At 54.1% G+C, this 13,312-nt stretch overlaps 1 pseudogene; it reads right to left on the minus strand.

Annotated features, from left to right (window-relative positions):
- The window catches only part of LOC135884608 (voltage-dependent L-type calcium channel subunit alpha-1S-like), a 46,672-nt pseudogene that overhangs the window by 4,189 nt on the left and 29,171 nt on the right, over positions 1-13,312 (minus strand).

A 13,312-nucleotide genomic window follows, 5' to 3' on the forward strand; every position in this document is an offset into this window, starting at 1 on the left:
CTGGCGCTTTACAGCGCTGCACTCGCTGCGCTCAGGGGGGGTGTTTTTTCACACCCCTGAGCGCAGCAAGTGCAGCGCTGTGAATTGCCAGTGTAGCCAAGGCCTTAGTCTCTAAGGTGCCACAAGTACTCCTGTTATTTTTTTAACGAGCGTCATCAGCATGGAAGCCTGTCCTCTGGAATGGTGGCTGAAGCATGAAGGGGCATACGAATATTTAGCATATCTGGCACATAAATACTTTGTAATGCCAGCTACAAAAGTGCCATGTGAACGCCTGTTCTCACTTTCTGGTGACATTGTAAATAAGAAGCAGGCAGCAGTATCTCCCGTCAATGTAAACAAACTTTAGAGACTGGGAATGGTTGGGTCATTACACTAATTGAATTTTTTCCCCCCATGTTAAGTTCTCCTCACACCTTCTGTGGGTCATCTCGATTATCACTTCAAAGATTTTTTTTCTTCTGCTGCTGATAGCTCATCTCAATCGATTGGCCTCTTACAGTTGGTATGCATACTTCCACCTTTTCATGTTCTCTGTATGTATAAATATCTTCTGTCTGTGTGTTCCATTCTATGCATCCGAAGAAGTGAGCTGTAGCCCACGAAAGCTTGTGCTGAAATAAATTTGTTAGTCTCTAAGGTGCCACAAGTACTCCTGTTCTTTTTGCGGATACAGACTAACACGGCTGTTACTTTGAAACCTTTTTTGTCTGAGTGATTGGCTGAACAAGAAGTAGGATTGAGTGGACTTGTAGGCTCTAAAGCAGGGGTTCTCAAACTGGGGTTTGGGACCCCTCAGGGGGTCACAAGGTTATTACATGGGGGGTTGTGAGCGGTCAACCTCCATCCCAAACCCCGCTTTGCCTCCAGCATTTATAATGGTGTTAAATATATAAAAAAGTGTTCTTAATTTATAATGGGGGTCGCACTCAGAAGCTTCCTATGTGAAAGGGGTCACCAGTAAAAAAGGTTTGAGAACCATTGCTCTAAAGCAAGGGTGGCCAACCTGAGCCTGAGAAGGAGCCAGAATTTACCAATGTACATTGCCAAAGAGCCACAGTAATATGTCAGCAGCCCCCCATCAGCTCCCCCCCCCATCTCCCGCCCACCAGCAGCCCCGCCGATCAGCGCCTCCCCCTCCCTCCCCGCACCTCCCAATCAGCTGTTTCGTGGCATACAGGAGGCTCTGGGGAGGAACGAGGGCACAGCAGGCTCAAGGAAGGGCGCGGGAAGGGGTGGAGTGGGGGCAGGGCCTGTGGCAGAGCCAGGGGTTGAGCAGTGAGCACCCCCCAACACATTGGAAAGTTGGCGCCTGTAGCTCCAGCCCTGGAGTCGGTGCCTATACAAGGAGCTGCATATTAACTTCTGAAGAGCTGCATGTGGCTCCGGAGCCACAGGTTGGCCACCCCCGCTCTAAAGTTTTGCATTGTTTTGTTTTTGAATGCAATTATGGAACCAAAAAAATCTACATTTGTAAGTTGCATTTTCACAATAAAGAGATTGCACTCCAGTACTTGTATGAGGTGAACTCAAAAATACTATTTCTTTTATTTATCATTTTTACAGTGCAAATATCTGTAATCAAAAATAATATAAAGTGAGCACTGTACACTTTGTATTCTGTGTTGTAATTGAAATCAATATATTTGAAAATGTAGAAAAACATCCACAAATATTTAACAAATTTCAGGTGGCATTCTATTGATTAACAGTGCGATTAAAACTGCGACTAATCGTGACTTTTTTATTTAATCGCATGAGTTAACTGCGATTAATTGACAGCCCTAATTTCTATTATATTATGACATGTCACAGTAATAGGGCATATTATGGGCGTACATTAATGGCAGTTGCTAGTTCGTATTGATGGAAACCTATTATGTGCTGTTACTCCTGCCATGGTATGAAATAATGTAAACATGAAAAAAGAAAGGACATCAAATTCTAAACAACATTTTGAATATTTCCAAACCTCTTTTTTTGGGCAGGAATTTTTGTCAGAATCAACACAATTTCATGACAAATTTCAGTTTTGGAGAAACTAACGAAAAACGTTTGAGGAAAATGTGCTGACCAGCTGTACGGAGGTGGCCGTCCTAGTGGTGACAGTAAGTGACACAAGCTGGCCAGCGACCCCCCCCAGTGTCTGTCTGTGTGCAGCAGCCTCAATCAAAGATTCCCCATTCACTGCAGCCACTTCTGACGCCTGCCTCTGCTCTGCCCCGATCAGCGGCTCCCCTCACGGCATCACCCCATTATGCACCGTCTCCAGAAAGATGGGGTGTGACTCACCTTCAGGACTATTTCAACTGTGAACACGGGGGTGAAGCCGATGTCAAAATATCCCAGAATCTGAAGATAAAAATCAGGCAGAGGTTTTGGTAACTCGGGAGACCAGATGTTATTTGAACGTCCTACAACCGGGAGCTTTGGCAGACAGACGGCACACTGCCCCGCTGAATGGAAACTGCACACCTGGTGCTAATAATAAATACAACAATAATACATACATGCTTTGCACTGTGACTGCTCCTTTCGCACCAGCATCTTTACGACACTAATGAATTAAGCTTCCCAGCCCCCACAGCAGTCAGGAAAGGATTATCCTTGGCAGAGCACAGCAGTCCAAGGGTTAGAGCCCGGGAGCCAGGATTCCTAGTTACTGTTCCCATCTTTGGGAGGGGAGAGTGTTCATAGAATCATAGAAGATTAGGGTTGGAAGGGACCTCAGGAGGTCATCAAGTCCAACCCCCTGCTCAGAGCAGGAACAACCCCAACTAAATCATCCCAGACAGGGCTGTGTCAAGCCGGAACTTAAAAACCACTAAAGATGGAGATTCCACCACCTCCCTAGGGAACCCATTCCAGTGCTTCACCACCCTCCTAGTGAAATAGGTTTTCCTAATATCCAACCTAGACCTCTCCCACTGCAACTTGAGACCATTACTCCTTGTTCTGTCATCTGCCACCACTGAGAACAGCCGAGCTTCATCCTCTTTGGAACCCTTGTTCAGGTAGTTGAAGGCTGCTATCAAATCCCCTCTCACTCTTCTCTTCTGCAGACTAAATAAGCCCAGTTCCCTCAGCCTCTCCTCGTAAGTCATGTGCCCCAGCCCCCTGATCATTTTCATTGCCCTCCGCTGGACTCTCTCCAATTTGTCCACATCCCTTCTGTAGTGGGGGGCCCAAAACTGGACAAAGTACTCCAGATGTGGCCTCGCCAGTCAGTGTTCTAGTGGTTAATGCTGGCGATTTAGGGTCAGGACTCCTGGGTTCAATTCCTGGTTCTGGGAAAGGACCATGGCCTAAGGTGTCAGGATTCCTGGGTTCTTTTCCCAGCTCTGTAAGCATCTAGCTGGGTGACCTTGGGCAAGTAATTTCCCCTCTCCAGGCCTCAGTTTCCCTATGTGTAAAACGAGGTTAGTGACAGTGCTTTGGGGTCCTCAGATGAAAGGCTCTGTACATCCACAGTATTACAATCCAAGACAATTTAAAGGTGGGGAAACTGAGGCACAGAGTGATGTTAAGTGACTTGCCAGTGATCACACAGGCAGTTAGTGGCAGTGCTAGGGGCAGAAGCCAGGAGTCCTGATTCCAGTTTTTTAGAGCAGTCCCATTTTACCTCAGCTGTGTGCCCCACGCTGCTGAGGTTTCCACGGAAACCTGAGCCAGCAGTCCAGTGATCGAGGGGCCCACCAATGGCTCAGGCCCCTGCAATGGCAGGGATTTGTTTTATTGAGACGTACCCAGCGGGTCCTTGCAAGTGATCTGTGCCCCAGAGGAAGGCAAAACCAGCCAGCCCCAAGATGCCAGCCGGTGTGACCTGGGGGGAAACTCCTTCCTGACCCCAAATATGGTGATCGGTTGGACCCTGAGCACGTGAGCAAGAACCAGCCAGCCGAGCGCCTGAGAGCACGAATGCTCGGTGCCACCTCTGCACCCTGCCCAATGGCCCACCTCCAGCTGTGGAGTTCTGATGAATAACTCCATCCACACTTGTGGGGTCTCCGAGTGCTTCACAGGGCAATGGACTGCTCTGCGGGCATCCCTACCGCTCCCTGCACCACAGGGGCCGAGCAGATCCCAGCGGGGAACGAATGTAACCTCACAGGGCAACTTTATTATCCCTCTGCTACAGACTGGGATGGTGAGGCACAGAGAGGAAGTGACTTGCCCAGGGCCACAAAGTAAAGTTAGTGCCAGGCCAGGAATGAGAACCCAGAATCCCCTGCTGCAGCCCTGGAACAGGTTTTCCTTCCAGAGCCAGGAAAAGAACCAAGGACTCCTGATTCCTCATCCCCTGCACTAAACTCTCCTTGGGCACAAGGCAATAGCCTGGCAAGCAGCTCCCCTGAAGCTGCACGTTTCTGGTGGCTCAAACTGCTTTCCCCAACAGCCCATCCTGGGAACCTTGTTCCTGAAGGACACAGGCCGGATGGGATCCTCAGCCGCCAGGGAGACGCTGCTGAGCAGGATGAAGAGCAGGATGAAGTTGGTGAACCAGGTGGCGTTGACGATTCGGTGGCACAGCACTCGGATCCTGGGGAAAGGAGAGAGGGGAGGCAGGCAGTCAAAGCATTGTCAGCTCCAAGGGGCTGAGTGACAGCCCAGGTTAGAGCTTGGGGAGTGGTGCAGCTGGGGAGATCCCTGCGTGAGTCTCGGGGGTGGCACCCCTCATTCTGTGTGCCCGGCCTGCTTCTACCCTGGGACAGCTTGTGGGCACAGCTGGCTCCAGAGGCTGTAACAGCCCATTATAGTTAAAGGTGTTACTTTATAGCTCAGTCGGGAGGTTCCAGGTTCTATCCTCGCTGATCACTGCTGGGTTTCTGACAGATGGGAGGAGAAGCAGCACCTACTTGTTGGTTGGGCTGAAGATGAAGAAGGCACTGGCTTCGGGCATGGGTACTGCTTTCTCCTTGAGCTGCAGCTCTGCCAGGGGGCGTGGCCGAGGGCTCAGGGATTTCGGGCTCATCTTCCTCATCGTCACCTGTGGAGCAGCCAGAGGGAGGGAAACATAGTCAGTCACTTTGAGCTCGCATGTTGGGGTCATTCACTTAGCAGCAGCCAAAAAAACCACAACAACTTAGCAGAAGCTGAAACTTAGAGGTAGAGAAGGATCACTTGGCCCCTCTCCATCCTGGGCAGCCAATGAGGGATTGTTTCCTTAACCATCCGGAGTTGGGGATGATGAGACCCCCGTGGTCCAACTGCAGGATGAGTCAGCAGAACAGCTCTGACCCTCCATGCAGGGATCAGGAACCTGACATCTGGCCATGTTTCCTTTTATGCTGGGCAGAGAGATTGTGGCCACCACAGTTAGATGAAGGGCTGTGGCTCCCCTCGCACCCCACAGCCCCTGGGGGTACTCACACTCCCGCTGTGGAGCAAGATGCTGCTTGCCATTAGAGACCCATAGGACAAAACCCTGGGGTATCCCCCGACGTCCTGACTTCAAATCCTCCTGGCCAAACCCAGCTCCCAGCTCCCATTGTTCTCAGTGTGGGGGGGGGGTCCCCCATCTTATGTCTCCTAGTGCGCCCCCTAGTGGCCAGCAGGACTCACCCGTCAGTGAGGCAAGTAACACCCCACAAGCAATGGAAGAGGCATGTGCAGAGTCTGGTATCCTCCCCAGAGAGAGGTAGAACTCCCTGATCACGCCCCTACCCTCATACACAGACCAAGTGCTGCAGAGAACTGCACAGAGTTTATTCCAGCTCGGCGTCTGCTGGAAACAAACCATGTGGCTTTCTGCATCGTAATAAGCCACTAGCTGAGCTGCACTCTTGGGACCAGAGCCCTCCAATGGGATTTCTCTCTGCAAGCCACCCCAACCCTTTCCATCGCTCCTTCAATCTCTCCGGCTGGAGGCAAGGATCAAGCCAGAGCCTTACCTGGGAAGTCAGCAGAAGGGTAGGGGTCTTTGATCTCATTCACGTTTGATTCAAACTCGTCCACTTTTAACTGAGAAGGAGAGAGAGAGGCGACTAGCTGAGCATCCCGGAAACACCACCCGTGGCACTGCCAGGGCTCTGCGTGCCAGCCTTCCCCAGGCCAGCGGGACAATGCTGCAGGCGAGAGGGAGGGAGAGCTCCCCCGATCTCCCATTGGGGCAGGAGCCATCTGTTTGTTCTGTGTTTGTACAGTGCCTGGCACAATGGGGCTCTGACCCACGATGGAGGCTCCTAGGCAGAGGCGGATTAAGGTTCCCTGGGGCCTTGGGCCAGAGCAAGTGGGGGGCCCCTCCCCACCCCTTCTGCCTGTGGCCCCACCCACAGCCCCACCCCTTTCTGCCCCTTCCCCTGGGGCCCGCCCCTGTTCCACCCAGGGTCCTCCTCATTCTGCCCCCCCACTGCAGCCCCACAACCCCTTTTGCTCCTTTCTGCCCCCCCCCACTGCGCCCCAAGACCAAGAAGCTCTGTCCCGTGCCACGGCCCGGGGGCCACAGCAGGGTGTGAGAGCTCCTTCAGTCCCAGGGTCTGGATGCTGAGGCTTCCCCCGCCACCCCCGTGCTTCTCTGTGGGACCAGGGTCTGGCTGCTGTGGAGGGGGCTTCCCCTGCCCAACACTTCTGCCATGGAACAGGGTCAGTGCGTGGGGGCTTTCCAGCCTCACCCGCCCGGCGGCCGCAGCTCCAGGCTTTCGCTGCCGCCGGCAGATTTTTTCCGGGGGCCTCCCAGTTGGCTGGGGCCCCGGGCCCAGTGACTAATCTGCCACTGCTCCTAGGCGCTACCATAATAGAAATAATTAATAATAAACAACACGAGGCAGGGGAGCCAGGATCACTGGCCAGTTGGACAAGGGCCTCTGACGGGCCCTACATGTGTGTGTGTCTGTGAACACGTGTGTGTAGAAAGATCTTGAGTGGAAACTCCACCGAGACAGTCCTTTGATACAGGACCTTTGATCGTGGGCCTGTACCCACTGAGTCCCACTCCCCGTCCCCCCGCCACGCGTTTTGGGAGGGGCAGGGAAAGCAGGCTCGCTCGTCAGAGGAATGATCCGGGCCTACAGGGCATACAGAATGGATGTCTTGCTACAAGTCTCTGGAGATGCGTCTGCTGAAGCTCAGGATTTTGTCCCCAGTCATTCGGTGGGCCCTGGGGAAATCTCCCTCCCTCCCCCCATGGCCATCCACCTTTCATGCACGACAGGACAAATAATGGGAAGACATTACTGCTCGGTACCGTACTCCTCAACTGCCAGGGAAAGTTCCCCTAGACATTTGTTCAGACGAGCTCAGAGGGGTCGCGGCACTGACCTTGGCTGTGGTGGGGATTCCTTCAGCCTTGGCTTTCTGCTCCAGCTTCTTGGCCAGCAGGAGCTTTTCCTCCTCAGATTTCTCTGGGTAACTTCTGGACAGGGGAACCGAAAAGGAGAGGTGAGGAGTGAGGCCATGGCAGAGACGCAATGAATGCTGCTGAGATGATGCCCAAGACCAGCAGCTCACACTGATTTGCAAGCCCTGGGCCCTTGGGGGTTCCCGCTTTTAAGCAGCAGAGAGCAGCACCGACCTGGACATTTTCCTCCGCTTCTTCTCCTCGGCTTTGGCTTTCTGGGCCAACGTCAGGCTCTCGGCCTCGGCCAGATTGTCCACAGCAATGGCCAGGAAGACATTGAGCAGGATATCTGAGAGGGGGTGGGGCTAAGGAGCTTAGGGAGCATGTAAGGAATGTAAGGAGCATATGAGCATGTAAGGAATGAGTCCCTTCCATGGCCCAGGCTTAGCGAGAGCCTGTGTGGTGACACTAAGCAATGTACGCAGGCAGCTGGGGAGAACCCCAGGTTCAGCAACGAGCCCTCTGTGTACCCATGACAGCTGCCGCTTGGCTGTCACCAGTGAATCTCTGTTGGTGTTAGCAGTGGGATCCAAAGCCATGAGACCAAGAGAGCTACCCAACTGATTTTTTCATCCCTTTTAACCCCCACTCCTGTTTCACCATTTCCCTCACTCCTGGTACTATGATGTCTGAACATACCATACCCAGCCCCATAGCCCTTCCCCGATGTGTACTTGAACCTAGATGTGACTGTGCTGGATAAGACAAGAAAACGCCCAGCTGTTACTCCCCAACTGACTAGAAAGAGGATACAGTTCCCGCAGACAAAGAGGATGATGAAGTAAATGCATACCAGCACGCCGGGGAAGGAGGGCCCTTTATAAGCCATGATCCCATTGTACATGATTGAATTCCAGTCTTCTCCGGTCAGGATCTGGGAGACGGGGTGAGTGAAAGAACAGGTCAGGTAGAACCATTCCACTGGACCAGAAAGAACAGAACCCAGGAGTCCTGACTTCTGGTTCCCTGCTCTAACCACTAAGTCACACTGTCCCCCAGAGCCCAAAAAAGAACCCAGGTATCCTGACTTCAGCCCCTCCTCTATGCGTTAGACCAGCGGGATTGATGCCCGCTGCACCCCATGCCCCGTACCTGGAAGACACTGATGAGCGCCTGGGGGAAGTTATCGAAGGTGCTGCGCTGCACCTCCATGTCTTCAAAGTCGAACTTCCCGCCGAAGAGCTGCATCCCCAGCAGGGAGAAGATGATGATGAAGAGGAAGAGGAGGAGGAGCAGGGAGGCGATGGAGCGGACCGAGTTTAGCAGGGATGCCACCAGGTTGCTCAGAGAGGTCCAGTACCTAGCGTGAGGAGAGGCACACAGGCTGCTTACGTCGAGGGGCACCGCTGGGGCGCACAAGCAGAAATGGGGGGCAGGGTGATGAGGGGAATGCCCTGCTCAGTTCGAGGGGGACACTCCATCATCTCATCTCCGCTTGGCCAAATGTCTCCCGTGTGGTCCTGGGACCAGGTGTTAGACAGGAGATGATAAGAATAATGCCTAGCTCTTCTGTGCTGTTTTTCATCAGTAGATCTCAAAGTGCTTTGCAAAGGAGGCCAGATTCCTTGTCCCCATCTCACAAGTGGGGAAACTGAGGCACTGGGCAGGGTTATGACTTGCCCCAGGTCCCCCAGCAGGCCAGTGGCAGAGCTGGGAGTAGAAGCCACGTCTCCTGATTCCCATTCAAGTGTGCTCTCCATTAAGAAACACATCCTAGTACTCAGTTCCTGGCTTCGCCACAGATGTCTTGTGCAACCATAGGCCTGGCACTTAGCCCCTCCGTGCCTCCGTTCCCCATGCATGAAACAGGAATAAGGATGCTGCCCTGCCGCACAGGGGGCGTGAGGAGGAATCCGTTGCTCTGATGTTATGGTGATGAGGGCAGATAAGTATCTACCTAGATAGATCTGGGGAGCCAGGTGAACCCCATGCCCAGCTTCCCCCCATTTTCATTATTGCCACCAAATATCCCAACCTAGGGAAGTGAGGTTCATGAATCCTGTGGCATTCTCAGCTCCCAGCTCTGTTGTGTCTCCGGGACCCCTCTGGCAGAGCAGGTTCCTGCTCCTGCTCCGGGTAGCTGGGAGGAGCCTCGCTGGGTCCCAAAGGACAGGCTGAGCTGCTGGTTTGTCTCGTGGCAGGAGGGCTCAGACCCTGCACTCTCCACGCCCTCCTTCCAGCAGGGCCGCAGGTAACTACTTAGGCCAGGTCTACACTAACCCCCTAATTCGAACTAAGGTACGCAACTTCAACTACGTGAATAACGTAGCTGAAGTTCGAAGTACCTTAGTTCGAACTTACCTCGGTCCACACGCGGCAGGCAGGCTCCCCCGTCGACTCCGCGGTACTCCTCTCGTCTAGCTGGAGTACCGCAGTCGACGGCGAGCACTTCCTGGTTCGACTTATCGCGTCCAGACAAGACGCGATAAGTCGAACCCAGAAGTTCGATCGCTCGCCGCAGAACTACCGGGTAAGTGTAGACCTACCCTCAGAGTGTGGTTTGCCCCACCACTCACAGGACAGCCTGATCAGCTGGGGGCTGATAGCGGTGAGTCAGTATCAGATTAGAGCCCCAGAGTTCTGTGTCCCAGCCCTCCACCTCCCCTGCTCTGATCCACTAGACCCCCCTCCCCTCCCAGACCAGGGAGAGAACCCAGGAATCCTGGCTCCCCGCCCCCTGCTTTGACCCACTAGACCCCACTCCCCTCCCAGAGCTGGGAACAGAACCCAGGAGTCCTGACTCCCAGCCTCCCTGCTCTAACCACTAGACCCCACCCCCCTCCTGTGGCTGGGATAGAACCCAGGAGTCCTGACTCCTAAGCCCTTGCTCTAACCACTAGACCCCACTCCCCTCCCAGAGTTGTAAACAGACACTAGGTATCCTGACCCTGGCCACACAGAGGCCAGAGAACTCACCAGTTCCCCTTCCTCAGCCTCTGGCAGCTCATAGTTGTAGTCATGCCTGAGGCCTCAGAAGGGGTAAGGACAGCCCAGCCTCCCAGTGCAAGCCCCCCTGCCTGTACTGCCTGACCCCAGGCCCTGGGGAGAGGTGCCCCCACCTGGTTATCTTGAAGATCCTCAGCAGGCGAATGCACCGCAGGACAGAGATGCCCAGGGGTGACATGACGTTGATCTCCACCAGGATAATCTCCAGGATGCCGAGGCACACCACGAAGCAGTCGAAGCGGTTGAAGAGGGACATGAAGTACTGGCGCAGGCCCAGCGCGTACATCTTCAGCAGCATCTCGGCCGCAAAGAGCGCCAGCAGCACCCGGTTGGCGCTGTCTGCAAGCAGCGAACCCAGCCAGTCAGCGCTCTGGACTGAGGCGGCAGATCCCCCGATGGCCACTAGCAGCTGCTCATGAGACCACATCCTCCTCCGCCCTCTCACTACACCCCCTGCTGCCTCCCTCTCCCCCAGCCTACGATCCTGGGGCAGCGCAGCAGGGAGGAAGAGGAGCCTGACTCACACTTACCTGCCCAGCTCCTAGCCCTGAGCAGCGGCAGCAGAACGCTCCCTTCCCCACCCCAGCAAGAGGTGGGTCTGTGCGCAGGAGGGGAAACACAAGACCGGGAGGAAACTACATGTGCACACAGGCACGGGGGTGTGCGTGCACTTTTGCGTGTGTGTGTGGTGCGCAGGCGCATGCACGTATGTGCGTTGGTGTGTGTGGGTGTCTATGTGGGTGTTCACGTGTGGGCAGGCGTGTGCGCACGCCCGCCCGTGGATGCACTGAACCGGCAGCGGCTCCCCAGCCCCGGGCCGCCCTGCTCACCTTGCACATGGGTCAGCCACTCGGGCTGCCAGTGATGCTCGGAGGCGATTGACAGGGTGTTCAGCGAGATGAGCAGGATCACCAGCCAATAGAAAAACTTGGACTTCACCACCTCGCGGCACTTCCTGCGGAACAGGCGGTTCCATCACCTCCACTGCCGGCTAGAGAGATGGGCCAAGAGGGGTGACTTCAGGGCTCCCTGCCCCCCCAGCACCCAGCCCCAGAGGGCAGAGTCATTGCAAAGCGCCCTGCCCACCAGCTCCTATGGACCCACGCAAATGCATAGGAGAGGGGTTCTGCAGGCAGGGATACCGCTTTGCCCCTCTCTACCACCTTTCCTCCATCCCAAACTATTACCAGCACGGGGTCAAAGTCCCCACTCAATCACCACGACGCCAAATGGGGATGCACCAGGGTAACAAAGGAGACGCTGGTGTGTTAATGAACAACTTGTTTCAAAGCCCTGGGGAAGTGTGCTTCATTTATCCCCATTTTACAGATGGTGAAACTAAGGCACTTGGGCAAGGAATAGAACCCAGGTGTCCGGGCTGCTCGCCCAGCGCAGGATCCATGAGATGCCTTCCCTTCCGCATGGCGGCCGGTCCTGTGCATGCTCTGGAGAGGACACTGCCCCTTAAAGAGTGCGCTGGCCTCACCTGTTCATCAGTCGGAATGACCTTGGATTTCCTGACACCACTCACGCAGTTCCCAGAGCCCTGGGGTGTGCTGGGTAGGAGGAGGGATAGTGGAGAGGAGCTTGACGCATGGCCCCCCAAAAGAAGAGGTGGGATACCACCTGAACTAGCCTTTTTCCAGAGCCGGACATAGCCAAATCCACCTTTGCGTGGGCTGCACTGAACATGGTGTATCCCCCGCCCCCAACAAAACTACCAGCTCTTCCGATAGGGGCTCTTACAACAGGATTGATTCCAAGAGCAGGAGAGTCAGGATCAGGCAGGAGAGAGAGAGACTCTGTGTGTGTGTGTGTGTGTGTGTGTGTGTGTGTGTGTGTGTGTGTGTACTCACAAGAAGAGAATCCATTTGTTCATGCCCTCAATTTCATAAAGGCTCTCGGTCTCTGAACCCCCTTCCTCTGATGGCAGCATCCCTATGAAAGAGAGAGATCTTCAGTGAGCTGGGGACCCCCTCAAGAGACACATGGGGACGTCGGCAATGGATTCCCACCGGAGAGGGAAGGGGAACTCTAAGGGTATGTCCACACTGCAATCGGAGGTGTGATCGCAGCTTGTGCAGATGCACCCGAGCGAACTTTAATCTTACTAGCTCCGATACTGGAGCTGTGAAATCGGCGCATAATCACTCACGGGGCTATTGCGGCTTCACCCACTCTGGTGACCGAGCTGGCTAGATGAAAGTGATTGCAGTGTAGGTATACCCTGAGAAGCACATCTGCAAAGGAAGGGTTCCCATCTAATAACTCCCTAAGAGACACAAACCTCCTCAAGAGACACGTCCGCGCTCAAGAGAACAAGTTTGGGAAGGAGGGTTTTTTTGGCATCGTAATGTGCGAAGAAATGGAGCGATACTAGACACCACGGGAGTATAACCGGTGGCAATAGAGAGCAGGGGACCAGCGATGGCGTTCAGAATTGTGATCATTACATATAGCTCCACAGCTGTGTAAAATGCCCCACAGAGTAAACAAAGAGCCAAGGGATTATATCCAAGCACATAACAGCATCCCAGGGAGGTAATGGGGAAGGGGGCCAATAACTCTCTTCTATAGCAACTTCCACTTCAGGTTCTCAAAAGCCCTTAGCATATGTGACTAATTTCAGCCCAAAATGGGCAAGTGTTAGTACATCCCACTACACATGGGGAAACGGAGGCACGGATTGGTGAAGTGACTTGCCTGAGGTCACCCAGTAAGTCAGTGGCAGAGCCAGGAACAGCCTACAGGCTTCCCAAGACCTTGGCCTGTCCTATGCCATAAGACTGTCTTTCCTCTCCAAAAACTCTTCATCTCTGGCGGGTCTGAAGCAGCTTCTAATCCTTGAACCTGGATAATGTCAAGGGAGGGGCAGCCTCCCTCAATGAGTAAACTAGGAGCAAGTGCACACCTTCCCCCAGCCTCCCACCCCGCTCATCCCACAGACACCCCCCCCCTCCCTGGTGGAGGATTTAACCATTCTCCAGAAGCGAGAGGGAAGCCAGGCCTGGGCGTGTCCTGCCTGGCTTT

This window comes from Emys orbicularis, chromosome 10, assembly GCF_028017835.1.
Source record: "Emys orbicularis isolate rEmyOrb1 chromosome 10, rEmyOrb1.hap1, whole genome shotgun sequence".
NCBI classification, from domain to species: domain Eukaryota; kingdom Metazoa; phylum Chordata; order Testudines; family Emydidae; genus Emys; species Emys orbicularis.